The 14,365-nt window shown below is 39.2% G+C and overlaps 1 protein-coding gene across 1 annotated transcript in view; it reads right to left on the bottom strand.

Annotated features, from left to right (window-relative positions):
• The window catches only part of LOC122803904 (serine/threonine-protein kinase MRCK beta-like), a 300,217-nt gene that overhangs the window by 284,449 nt on the left and 1,403 nt on the right, over positions 1-14,365 (bottom strand). The window lies entirely within an intron of this gene.

The raw sequence follows: 14,365 nt of genomic DNA, 5'->3' as shown, positions 1-14,365 counted from the left end.
CCCTGTGGGCTGTTCCTGGATCACACAGCAGACATATTGCCTGCTTGAGCTCCTGCACCGATCTTGCACTCTGTGCAAGCTTTTGAGAATCCGGGGGTTTTATATATATATATATATATATATATATATATATATATATATATATATATATATATATATATAGGTCTACTTTGAAACATCTAAAACCCATAACATCTAATTTCATAATATCTAACACTACAAATCATAAGAAAATAACATCCCCTCTAGATATAATGACACCAAACTACCAAATACACTTTTTACTACATTTCTGCAGGGGAGCAAGCCCCTTGCACCCCACACCCCCCTGTAAATTAAATATAACAACTCCAAGATCGCACTAAAGTGGGAAAAAGTTAATTTCCTAACCCCACTGTATCAAGCTGTCCTGCAGAAACGTAGTAAAAAGTGTGTTTGGTAGTTTGGTGTCGTTATATGTGGAGGGGATGTTATTTTCATGTGATTTGTACTGTTAGATGTTACAAAATTCAATGTTACGGGTTTTAGATGTTCTGGTCTCAATGTTATGAAATAATGGGTTTTAGATGTTCTGAAGGGGACCCATATATAGTATATAAGTATACAGAAGTGTACTGCAACCATATGCATGTGTCTCTGTGAATGTTAACCAGGGCAGAGCACTGTTGTACATGGACCTTTCGCAGACTCAGCCCAAGCACATTGCCTTAACATTGCTATGGCAGGGTGAGAGGGGCAACTGCCCTGGGTACAAAGTGTTGGGAGGCTCTCTTTAATGCAATACCAGCTTTTAAAAAATTGTGTTTAATTTGAGGTCAAACCCGAGTGTTGTAGTGCTCTGGGTATAGTCTTAACTGTAGCAGTTGCAGTTGGCTACAGTTTAACAAAAAAAAAGAAAGGGAGGCATGTCATTCATCTGGTCACCTGGTAGCGATCGACTAATTACAGTAAACTGCCTTTTTTTTTTTTTTTGCTCTTGGATGCTGATTCATGACACTGGCAGAGGGTACTGGTTGAGTTCACTCACTCAGTAGACAAATGTGGCTGAAGGAATCAAACCGTGGACTACAGAAAGCAGCTCAGATCCTTAATCCTCTGTTCTAACTGCCAGATGTATCTGTCTTACTTTCTTCTTATCCTTCTGGAAAGATAGTGATGTTGACATTGTATTTAATATGACATAACCTCTTGTTGTTATCTGTTAATGACCTCCTGTATGGATACTGCTTAGTCTCATTTTGAGTTTTTGTAAACTTTCACTTATACTGCGAATGATCAAGTGTATATGCTTGGATTACAAAGGCCACTTTCATCAGATGCCTTCGAAGCAGTACATCCCGACCTAGAACATTATCAGCTAATAGCAATGAACAGGAAGTGGACAACTGCTCCAAAAGCAATACACATAAAACCGGAATTAAATGCATTTCTTTTATTCACAACTTTGAATAAGGCAGCAGTTATAAGAAGAGAGCTGTAGTTATAAAAAAGAGAGCTGCCTGTCAGACTAGTATACCTATTTATGAATGGGAAGATTTTTCCCATGAAAAGTTATGAAGGGACTGGACAGTTAGGTCATGATTAAAAATTATAAAATTAATGCAAACATGCAACAGGGTTATGGGATGTTCTTGCATCATTTGATATTGCAAAAATGTGTCCCTTTGTCCCTGCTCGAAGCCTGACTGAATCATACTCATAGTCTTATTTCTCCTTCTCCTTTTCCCCTGCCTCCTGGGCTAGTGCCCGCCTACATTTTTTGAATAATTATTAGCTAACCCTTTCTACTACTTGTATTTTCCTGCCTGTTCTCTTGCTCCTTTGACTTAGTGATTGCTAATTTTCAAATGAATGTTAATGTTTAAATTACAATATAAACTGTTGCTTGATTGTACCTGTAATCTACTACAGAGTTAGGATTTGATTGTTTCTCAAACCTATGTCTCTGTACATTGTTCAGAAAAATATATTTTATTTTTTTTCTAATCATATCTTGCTATGTAATTGAAGCTAGTCATTTTTTTAAGTATTGTATGCTGTAATTTACTCATGCTTGGAGCTTTTCTCCCCGGGCCTCTACTGAAAATGGATATGTATCCAGCTAGACTAGCCCGGTCAACAAATATAAAATAAAATAAAAATAAATAAATGTGAGAATAATAGTGAAAGCATACATAAATGTGGTTGGGCAACTATGTTAAGCACAGCTGGATTTGAATCCTGTTGGCTTCACGACCAAAGTCTGAAAGACCATCACAAATCTGAATCTTAATGTAGAAAAAAATAGCTGTTTATATCATCTGGGGCAGACACTGCTATTTACAGTTAATTAAGTTAGAAGCAACTATTATGTGCAGTTTTGAAGTGGCTACTAGTTGCTGCTCTTTATTTGCTAACTCGAGCTGAACAATCTGGAAGTGGAATGAGTATTAAGAATTTGTCATTCTGCTACAAAAGCACTAGACGTTTTTTCTGTAGTGCAGAGAGATGAAGCTTTGGCTATGGTCTGGATGGCTTGAGTTCAGATATTGGTCCAGGTTATGGAGGAGCTGAGTTTGGGTAGAACAAGAATGATAAGACATTTTCTTGCTATCCTGTCTTAGGGGGGAGGGTGTGGGGCATACTATGGAGTACGTGGTATCATGGCTCATGGTACAGGGTGGGCAGATGTGTTAACAGTTAAACATTTATGTGGTGCATTTGAAGAGTACAGACCATCCCTAGCAGATTTGATAGCTTTGTGGTCAAAGCGAAGTTTTTGGTCAATGGATCATAATGACCAAATAGGAACATAGTTGTGTAGAATGTTATTTAGTTCTGGACAAGCATATGGATTCTGAATAATTTTATAGGTAGCTAAGAAGCTGTATATCTGTTGATGGGGTAATTCTAACCAATTTAGGCTTTTAGTGCCATACAGTGGTGAGTTCCGAAAGGGGTATTTGGCTGCTTTATTATAGTATTTACTAAGTTTTGATTTTTGTGATGCCTGGAGGATTGGAAATGGGAGCACCATAAAGAAGTGTGGAAAGGAGATAAGTAGTGCTAAGTGTAGCTTTAGTTGCACCAGTGAGAAAGTTTTTGGCTCTGTAAAGCATCAATAGTTTTTGGTGAGTTTTTAATGCAGTTTTGCACATGCAGATCAAATTTAGGATTATCATCCACTATCATCCCTAATAATTACGTATGACAAGTGACTTTAGTGGTTGCATTACTATGGGAGGGGATTTTAATTTTTTAAGAGAGAGGGATTTGGGGAAAAATTACTTTTTGGTGGGGGGGGGGTGAGCATGAGTTCTGATTTACAAAGTCATGTTTCAGTGGCTGTTCAAGCTTCCTGAGTAATTTTTTTTTGGAAATGTGCCCTCATATGAGTGTGGAGTTACCTGCATATTCTATTAATGAGGTCTGTTGTGTGGATGTGTAGAGGGTGTTGGTGAAAATGTTAAAGAGGAGAGGCCAAGAATAGAGCCTTGTGGTACACTGGTGGTGATTGGAAGGTATGGAGAAATGGTGGAATGCCCTTTTACTGACAGGTACCTATTGGACAAGTAGCTTTTGAATCATAGAAGGGTGGGCTAAGATAGACCTAGTCAGGACATTTGAACTAGGAACTTGCTATGACAACTGTGCTGAAGGCTTTAGGCAAGTCGAGAAAGAAGGAGGAGACTACTTTGCCATTTTCTCTAGCTTTATAGATAATACCTATAAAGGTCAGAAGTGCAGTGTTAGTACCATGGAAGGGACAGAAGCCATGTCATTTGGGGATAGCAGTTCTACCTGCAGGCAATAGTTCAAAAATGATATTCAAGTATTTTGGTGAGGAGAAATAAAATTGCTACAGGTCTAAAGTTAGTGATGTATGTTGAATTTCCTTCTTTGTGTAAAGGGATAATGTGTGATTTTTTTCCCCATTGAAAGGGAATGTTGGATTCCTGGACTGACCTGTTTATAAGGATTGAGACAGGATAAGCAATGGTTTTGGCTAATATTTTAGGGTACTCACTTGCAATGTCCAGATTAAGTAGAGCATTGTTAGAGTTTGTTCAAGAATAGTTTTATACAGGATGTAGGCACAGGTTTGAAGGTGAAAGTGGATGTGGTGACGTGGCTGCTGGTCACGTTTGGGATTAGATTTTGGGGAATTCTTGATTGGGGCACTGTACTATCTATGAAATAAGAGTTGAATTTCATTGCAGTTTTGAGTGGTGAGTTACTGGGAGAGGGGTTAGGGTTGAATTTTTGGTTAGGATGTAAGATTTCTTCAATGGCCAACCAGATTTTTTAAGGTTGTGTTTATTGTTGTGCTGAATGTAGGTATATTTTTTGTCTTCAATTATTTGCTTTGTAGTATGATTGCAGAGCATTCTGAAGTTTTTTTGAGATATTGATTTATCTTTCTGACATTTATTCCACACTTTTTTTTCTATCCTCCATTAGCAATCTACTCTTTTGACTGCTAAAATACATTATTTGTTTTTAGTTTCTTCCTTCTAGGAGGAGCAAAGCTGTTTTGGACATTTAGAAAAGTTGTATTGAATTCATTTACGGCATCATCTAAGGGAAGCATTTTTAGAATGTTCTAGTTAATGGGTGATAGACTAGTAATGAATATTTCTGGATTAAACTTGGATGGGTTGCATGTTGTTTTATAAACATGCCATTTAAGTGGATGTGTGAGATGTCTGGTTGCATAGATTGGGAGATGGTCACTCAGAGTCTGACACTGTACCTGTGGTGGTGAATTTACTAGGGACTGATACTAGGATTCACTATAATAAGGAGTTTGATGTCTTGCTTTAATGTGTGGGGCTACTGATTAGTTGTGTGAAACCGTCAAAATTCATTCTAGATATAGGGGAGTTAGAGGTTATAGCCAACCAATTGATTTGACATCACTTGTAGTATTTCTTTCTTGTGAAGTTGTTATGAATATCCAAGGTAGGCAGAAACACAGCTAGCTTAGCCAGAAATCTGTACTGGTACCATGAATTAGTGCCCCACCCCCTCAGAACAAAAAAAAAAAAAAAAAGAAGAAAGACGTTCCTTCTATTGCCACACCAACCAGGTGGCCAGATACACAACATGACCCCTCCCTCTTACCCAACCATTCAGTTCCCATTTCTGTGCCTTGCCCCTCCTCCCTTTTATTAAAAAAATTGTCATATAAACTGTAGCAAGCTGCTGCTACAAACGTAGCAAACAGTTGCTACGGTTTACACTCTGCCTGCATGGAGCACTACTATGCTCATGTTTTAGACAAAAAGAAAAAAAAATCTTCTGATAAATTGTAACAAACTGCTTGTTACAAATGTAGCAAACAGTTGCTACAGTTTATACCTTTCAGTGCTTAGATTTTAGTTAAAAAATGTTTTTTTCCTAACTTTTAAACTGTAGCAAATAATTTACTGCAGTGCAGCGAGCAGATGCTACAGTTTAGACCACACATGGAGTGTTACAGCACTCAGGTTTGACCACAAATGCAATACCGGATATTAAGAAAATGATATTGCATTATATAGCGGGAATGGCTGACCCCCCCCAAACAAAAGTTTGCCCCTCTCCCCTATTGCCCCACCCTAGCTGTGCTACTGAAAGTAGGATATCTTCCAGTATAGTTGTTTTGTCACCAGAAGTGATATAAAGGACAGTAATACATATTGGTTTACTTTTGTTTATTTTTAGGAAATTAATAAGAAGCACTGATGAACTGAATTTTGGTATTGGTATGCTGTGGGAGACGTGTGGTATTTGTTGGGAAATATTAAAGCAATACCACCACCCTTCCTCTTTATATGATCATTATGGGTGATATTATAGCTGGGGGTGTAATTTCAGAGTCGTTTATTCTAGCTTTAACCCAAGTTTCAGTTATAGTGAGAATATCAGCTAGTGTTGGGTAAACTAGCCTTGCAGTTCAGTTGCTTTATTTCTTATGCTTCTAATATTTATAGTGGCAAAAAATTTGACTAAAAGGGTGGGGTGTTGACCATTGTTGGATTAGAGGAGTGTGTGGAAGGGAATTACCCTGATTCTGATTGTGATAGGGGAGGACAGAATTAGGTTGAATGTCTCCTCCTAGAAGGATTTTAGTACATTAGGGTATTACTGGTTCATGTTTTTTGGAGAGTATATTTCCACTTAATTTTATTTTGATTTGATTTGAACTGAAATGGACTTAATCAGTCTGTACCGGGAATAAAGGATAGGGGTGTCATTAAATATGTTCAATGTGATGTGTGGAGAATTTAAGGTGGAAGTATGGATAGGTGGTTGGGACAAAGTTGAAGAGATGTTGAGAACTATTATTGAGTTATTGTAGGATGAGAGATGCCTCAGTAAGAAGAGAAGACTAGAGAATAAGCTGAGGGGTAGCATGATTAAGTAAAGGGATCTGTATTATATTCATGTCAGGTATTAAGGAAGTCACAGGGTTGTAGGATATTTAGTGGTAGTGGAGTGTGAAAGGTGGTGGAAGGTAGGTAGGAAGAAAGTATTTTATCTGAAAAAAAAAAAGAGAGTTAGGTTGTCCCGATATCTTCTGTTATGTTTCCGCAATGTAAGAAATAGAGGGGCTTAAAGGATAAAGTATGAGGATGTAAATAAGATAGGAAATAGTGAGGGCTTATTTAGGGGAAAGTAGAAGATGAAAAGTAAAATATTAGGTAGGCCCTACTAGGGAGGGGTCTGAGTATGAATGGATATAGTGCAAAGCAGTACAGCAGGGAGAAAGGTTTTTGGAAATGATGCTAAATGTTATATGGAAGTTGATAAATAGGAACATAGAAACAAGAATGTATGATAGTAATAAAGTTGTATGGGGAGGGTTAGAGAATGGGTGTCACAGATGAAATGTTGTTGTGTCTTTTGGCTTTTCCCGGTTAGGGGTCGCCACAGCGGAACTCCGGTCAGCTAATGATTGGCAGTTGATTTTTACGTGCTAAGTTGCCAGCCCTGATGCACAACCTTCAACGAAGGTACGCCCATTCACACATGTCTCCACGCAGAAGACGCTCTAGTTGAGAGTCGAACCGGACAGTGTCTTACTGTGAGGCAACAACGCTACCGCAGCACCACCACCACGACAGATGAAATGTGTATGTGTGAATTATAATGGTAGAGTAATAGAGGGTGAGTGGGAATTGGGGATAGGGTAATGAGTTTCTCACTTTCGGGGGATTTATTACCATGAACAATCAGCTTATAGCCAGCACAGAGCAATTAACAAGGAGGAACAAATTTCATTTACTGAATACAGAAACCAGGAAGCTAAGGAGACTAAGTAACTGGCATGTACAGTGCAATCTCTTAGTCAAGAGAAAAGGCAATGGCCAACTAAGCAAGTGGCACTTAGAGTGCAAGGAATGCTCCTTTTGGGGGAATGTTACAGCCACTTTCCAGCACAGGGCATCATGTATTTGGATCATAGGATCACAGGACGTTACTAGGTTAATGGCCCTGAGGCCCTTACAAGCCTAGCCAACAGTTTATTCCCCAAAAAAGAAACCTCAGTCAGCACCTATCACCCCTGTCAATGAGGGACACAGGTAGAACCCCTGGGACAAATTTATGGTTTTTCATCCACTCAAAGGTTGCACTTGAAGAGGGTCAGTGAGGTATTCTGTTTGATGTGCATGGGAAGTCTATTCTAGAGACGGGGCAGCTTCTGGGAGAGAAACCTGTCTCTCCAGCAGGTTTTGTTGATGTTGCATATTAGATTTAGGCCTTTCAAGCGAACAATGTGTGAGGAGTTAGACTTACAGATATGGAGCATCTCTAGTAGGACAGGGAGCGAACAATGTGTGAGGAGTTAGACTTACAGATATGGAGCATCTCTAGTAGGACAGGGCCTGAAATTGCCTTGTAAGCAAGAAACAGATCACATCTGAGCAATCTGTACAATACCAAGTAGAGTGATAGTGATTTGAAATTGTCCACATAGGACAGATGTTTGAGGTTATGGATTCTCTTTGTGAGGCATTTCTGTGGCCTTTCCAGTTGGTGCAGGTGTTTGGAGAGGTACATACCAAACAGGACATTATATTCAATTACTGGACTAATGAGGGAGGAGTACACTGTACAGAGAGGTAATAACTTCATTTTTTCTGGATGCAAACCCTTTACTTATGAGATGAACCATGTAAAAGGCTTTTCAGACCACTGCCACTACATGATGGTCGAATGTGAGATTGTTGTCAACCTGAGTACCTAGGTCTATCACCACAGGTTGTGTGCTTAGGGGGTTACTGTTGATGTGATAATCAGCAGGGGCCATGTTTTTGCTGAATGGTATGATAATACATTTTTTTTGCATTTAACTTAAGGCCATGACTTTGGCACCAGTCATGTGTTGCTATGAGACCCTTTTGCAGTATGTTAAGATAATTTGGGGAGTCAATGACAACACCCATCTTACAGTTGTCCACAAACTTAGTCAGCCACAGGTCTTTTGTCTTGTCTGGACCTCTGAGTAGTAGATGCCAAACAGCATTTGACTAGTTAAAAATGCACAGCCAAGCCTCTTCATGTTAAACTTGCTTACATTGCACAATGGCAAGATTCACAGTGAAAACTTTTGTAGAAGATGGCCTTGTGGCAGAGCTCCTGCTGTTTTGGCATCAGTAATGGATGTAGTGATCACAGGCTCTGAAAGGAAAGAAAAGAGGAAAACGTTAATGAACTGTAATATTATATGGAAATAATAAAGTTAATACTTATTACCAGAGATGGAAGAAGGACCCCAGTTTGTCAGCACGAGAAAATATGGGGTATTGTATGTGCAGAAAGAGAGATGTTAAGAAAGCTTATGAATGTAAGGTCAAAACTGGCCTAGCAGGTGGTATACTAATAGAGTACCACAGTATTATATTGAACAGAGCCGTATCAGAACACAGCTCAACCTGATAAATACAATATAAAAACATCAGTTAGTAAACATTCATTGAATTAACCAGTACATCAAATGAGTGTTGTACATACCAAAAGCACAGCAACTGAAATTTCATACATTCTTGTTAAAGGGCACAGGCACAACATACAAAAAGCTTTTCTAACTAGAATAAAATAGAAACTAGAATAAAATAGAAACAAATATAACACACTAACGAGGAGTTTTCATTGTTTTACACAGCCTTAGAACAAATAGAAAAGTAATAACACATGACACATACCTGCACTGTGAAGGAAGTTGGTGATTTAGTGGATGTAGAGACCAAAGTGAGGGAGGATTTAGCACTACATTCTACTACAGTGACCCTCCCACCTTCAGGTCAGTTATTGCTGAGAGCAATCAGTTTATAGATGGTATAGAACACTTAACAAGGAGGCACAAAGTAGAAGAAACCAGGAAGCTGGGGAAATTAAGTAACTGGCATTTACAGTGTAATCTATTGGTCAAGAGAAAGGACAGTGGGTAACTTAGCAAGTGGTCTTTAGATCGCAAGGACTACTCATTTGGGGGAATGTCAGAGCCACTTTCTAGTACAGGTTAGGCATATATTTCACTAGTTGAAGTTAATAAACAGCAAAGTTATTCATGTCAAACTTGCTTACACTACACAACAATAATATTCTCATTGAAAACGTTCACTTACATATACCAACACCCACCCCCCTCCCCAACATACGCAGGGCTTGGGATCAATGTGTAAAGCCTATGCCAATCTGAGTGGGAGACATTATTGCTCAATCAGCTCTGATCTACTCTCTGCCTTTAGAAACTCACTAATAAAGTAAAACTAGAATTGGGGATCTAGAAACAAAGGAAAAACATGGGCAAGCAGCATATGGTCCAGATGCCATAAATGACCTATTGTCCCGCCATAATGAGCAGTTCAAAATTCTCACATCTAAAATCATTGAAAACAATGCACAACATTACAACTGGAAGATCAATTACTGACATTTGTCTGAAATTATTAGTATTATTTTTATGTGGGGAATTCTCTGTATCCAACACCCTCTGTTTTTATAGTCTGTTCAGAAATTGCTATTCCTTGAAGAAAAGGCAAATACTTTTATTTTTTTAAGAAATATCAAAGCTGGAATTCACTGGCAAATTGTATACTCTGTAAAGGCTGTTTGTGTGGTCCATGAATCCTGACCTCTCGTGGTAGGGATGGCGTGGTATTTAGTAGAGGCAATGTTAAGTACCAGTCCAACACAGCTGTAAGTAAAATCCACAAAACTTTAATAAAAAGTAAAAGAGTAAGCACTTTCATGGTATATTCCTACCGCTTCTTCAGACTGAATACTAAAGAACACCAGAGTCATTTAAATAGCATATCAATAAAACAATCAGCACATCAATTAAACATACAATGGTGTGGTATTTACTGGTGAGGGGTTACAGTCCTAGTGGCATGTAGTCATTGACCATGGTGAGGAGTGCAAAGGCATCTGACAATTCCACACATGGCTGTTGAGCATTCCTCTTATAAAGATGCACATAAATGTCAACCTACTTTGACCATGTACAACATTGCCAGTGTTGGCAGACAAGATGGCACTGGCAATTCTATGAAAGGTGTTTCTCACTGCAGTGGTGTGTGACATTGAATTATGTATGCTGTCTGTGCCCACACATAGCTGGATAGTATCATCACAAATGCCATGTGACACTTATCAGCTACATTAACTGTACAGAAGTGACTATCCCAGGAATACACTCCTCTATATCCGCTGATTAATGCCCAATTCTGCACACAGCCAGAAGGCAACTGTGATGTCTGATGGCACTGTATACCCATATCTTACTGGCCTATGATGAGTATACCCATGAAGGAAGCAATGTGAACTTCCATAGCTTTAGTTTCTGCCACGGCTGTAATATGTCTGATGTTCTCAGCTACAGGTGAGTCCTCCTGCAAAGGAGATAGTGTGCTCACAAGAAATGTATCCATAGTGGGCCCACTGACTTCAGCCACACATACACAGGTGATGGTGTGTGCACAACCAATACATTCACATGATATCCATTCTCTTCAGCTGTACATAAATCCACTGTTGAAGATTGATACCCAAGCATGGGGCAGGTAGTTGTGTAGCAGTACCATCTGGATATCTTTGCATTATTGCCCTACTCTTTAGAACTGTAGACATCAACAACTTTTCTAGCCTTAGCCATTTCTACAAGCTGGCCATCCACATCTTTACCTGTAAATGAATATCACAGAAAACCACTGTGAATATCTTAAAATATGCTACAAGGGTGTGCATGTGACATGCAGGGCAAGACTCCAAATGCATCTAATTTTTTTTATGTAACCTTGCCTTTTTGGTAGTGGCATTCTGTTGCTCTCCAGATGTGTCTGTGAAAGGAAATATGTATTGCACCTACGTTTTAGGGCACACCCACTCATGTAACAACTGTTTATACAAGTCATTACTGTATACTACTACTAATACTACTGTTACTATTACGACTAACCTGGTGTTTCATCCACTGCAACATGGGTGGAATAAATCCTCCCAGTCACACAAGGAATTCCTCCATATCTGCCAGTTTTGTGGACCAATGAAACCCACCCCAAATTCTGGATCTCTCTCTCTCTCTCTCTCTTTTACTCTCTCTCCCTCTCTTGCAATCTTGTGCTTCACAAGGCTGATCAAATCTTTCAAGTGAATGGTGAAACTAGCATATTATATGGTTTTGCCCACTCACTACATTTACAACCCACACAGTAGATTGTCATGCTTGTCTACTTATTAGTCTATACCCTTACTAGGTGTTATCTGAAGGTTGTGTACCTTGGGCACCTTCACCAAATTGTTCTCAGCATCAGTGAAATTATTTAGATAGATAATGTAGGCCTCACCTTGTGGACATGTTGAATCCTGTTTGTTTGGCAGATGGTTCAGAGGTGTAAGGCTATGAGTCTGGCAGTTAGTGCAGAGATTTAAGGCTATGAGCTGTTAACAAGCTGTTTTCAGTAGTTCAGGGTTTGATTTCCTCATCTTCCATTTTCCTACTGTGTGGCTCTGAACGCATAAATTACCCAAGCAATACACGGTATTCTAGCCTTTGACCATTGTGTCTACAGCAGTGAGGGAATCATTATAATTTGTGTAACTTATAAACAAAGAATGGCATCTAGGTCTAAGGAAATCATTGTTCCACTGTATTTTGCATTCATTAGGCCTATCATTAAGTACAATGCCCACTACCTAACTAGGCTTGTCCAACAACTGAGATGTCTATAAAGTTTCTCACTAAAAGAAAACGGTATAAATAACATGCTATGCAGACCGCCCCATGGTCCTATTCCAGTCTCGTATAGGCTGTTGAGGGGAGATATATGCCTGACATACAAGGCATTATCAGACCCCACTTTGATGGACCTCCTGCATGTCTGCAAAACAAACAGCACCAGAATTACCCATTCTAAAGACTTAAACCTTGCCAGTGATATAAAGAGGACCTGCTGGAGAGACAAGTATGTATCCCAGAGACTACCCCTTCTCTAAAACAGGCTCCCCATCCATGTGAAGCAGAGTTCCTCCCTATCTCAATTCAAGTGTAACTTGGACATTTGGACGTGAAACAGGAAATTCATCCCTGGTTTGGCACCTATGTCTCTAATGGGCACAGGCAGTCTGTAAATGTTTCATCTCCCAGGCCCCTGCTTGTAAATGTTTAATCTCCTAACCTACTGCTTACATTTATCAAGGGTATGAGAAATTGTCAGAGATTTAGGATGCATGGCTAGGCTTAAAAAGGTCATTGTGGTCATTAGCCTAGTAAGCACCTATGAACCTATGACAATGCTCAAGGGCAACTGGAAAACTGGGTTAGGCACCTCATGGTGCTCTGGACAACATGCCTATTAACCATCTATGATCCGATAAACCTCTCTGTATACAAAGGAAAACAAGAACAAATGTTTCTGGAAATATGTATATAGATACTGAGAATGCACCTGCTCTATACAGACACACATATTCATTGCAATGAGATCTTAAATGCTGTGCTATGGTACCACATAATACTTATGAACAGAGGACAGCCTTAAAATAGTCTGCTGATATGGTGTGGTAAAGCCTTCCCAACAGTATATTCACATTATACAGTATATTCACAGTATGCGGGCCTTATATATTGTGTTGGAGTATTACATATGCCTCGACTTAGGACAGCTTGTAAAATTATCTGCTGACATTGCATGGGAAAGCATCTCTAACAGCATATTTACAGTATGCAGTCTTATATGTTGCGCTACAGTACCATGCAACAAGTCTTGAAGGAAGACAGTTTAAAACTGTCTGCTGATACAATACAGTAAAGCTTCCTTCAGCAGCATATTAATTGCTGCTGTATTCACTAAAACATATAGGCAAACAGATCAAGCATAATAACCATTATGCTAACACATTCACATACTTCTAGGAAACATGCCTACTGTTTAGTCATGTCCTGATGTCTTAACTATTGTTTGAATGGAAAATATACACCATACCAGCAAAAACATGAATCTGTTGCTGTAAAAACGTTCATAGTTTTACTTCATAATATTGTGCAACTCATGAAATGTAAGCCACCAAAAATGTCAACCCCCAAGCTGGATTCTGCAAATTTAAACCTTTTTTTGTAGACCACATAGGCAAATGAGGCCTCCTATCATGAATTACGTTAAAATACTTAGTTCCACATTTGCACAATGAGCTCATAATGAGCAGCATGTCCATGACACCTGTACTGCATCCCAAATTCTAAGGCTGGTGCAAGAGTTAGACGCATGTACACATGCTATACAACAAGTATCAGATGCTTGTGCAACATGGTAATCTTATTTGACATACTTATGCAAGCTGCTGACACTTCAGGTATCAATGTCCGAGTCAATATGAGGGACCATTAAAAAGATGGACGTTTGGCATTATCTGTGCCTCATGCTTACTAGGGCTACAGATATCCAGTAGTCTGCAGAACAATACAGGCACTATTGTGGTGACTGGAAGTATTGCCTGCCTGAAAGACTGAAGGACTGAGAAGTTACAGTGCAAACAGACAAGAGATGTAAGTGTGATTTTTTTCTTCTTCTTCAAGCTAAATGAATAACCATTCAGTAGGTACTAAATAATGTGTGCTTATTTTTTTCAGCTCATAAAGAGATACATCTCAATAGGGTGAGGTGTTATAGGAGCTGCAGGTAACTGGCTATAAGATGGGATGTGCAACATAATCTGCTTTAGAGCTGACTGTGTTTCAGTTATGTGTCACACCTAGGGCACTTTCTCATTGTGCCTTATTCTGGGGTTACACCTGATGAGGAAGAAGAGCATGGTGGTTCTGGTTCCTTTGTATCCATGTCACTTTTTCTCCAACACTTAGTGGGTCTGACAGTGGTTGATGGCTTACTAGGAAGGA

Source organism: Protopterus annectens, chromosome 6.part0 (assembly GCF_019279795.1).
Source record: "Protopterus annectens isolate FY-2018-M chromosome 6.part0, PAN1.0, whole genome shotgun sequence".
Lineage (NCBI taxonomy): Eukaryota > Metazoa > Chordata > Ceratodontiformes > Protopteridae > Protopterus > Protopterus annectens.
The sequence above is the reverse complement of the archived record's forward strand: the minus strand, read 5'-3'. Positions and strand labels throughout refer to the sequence as shown.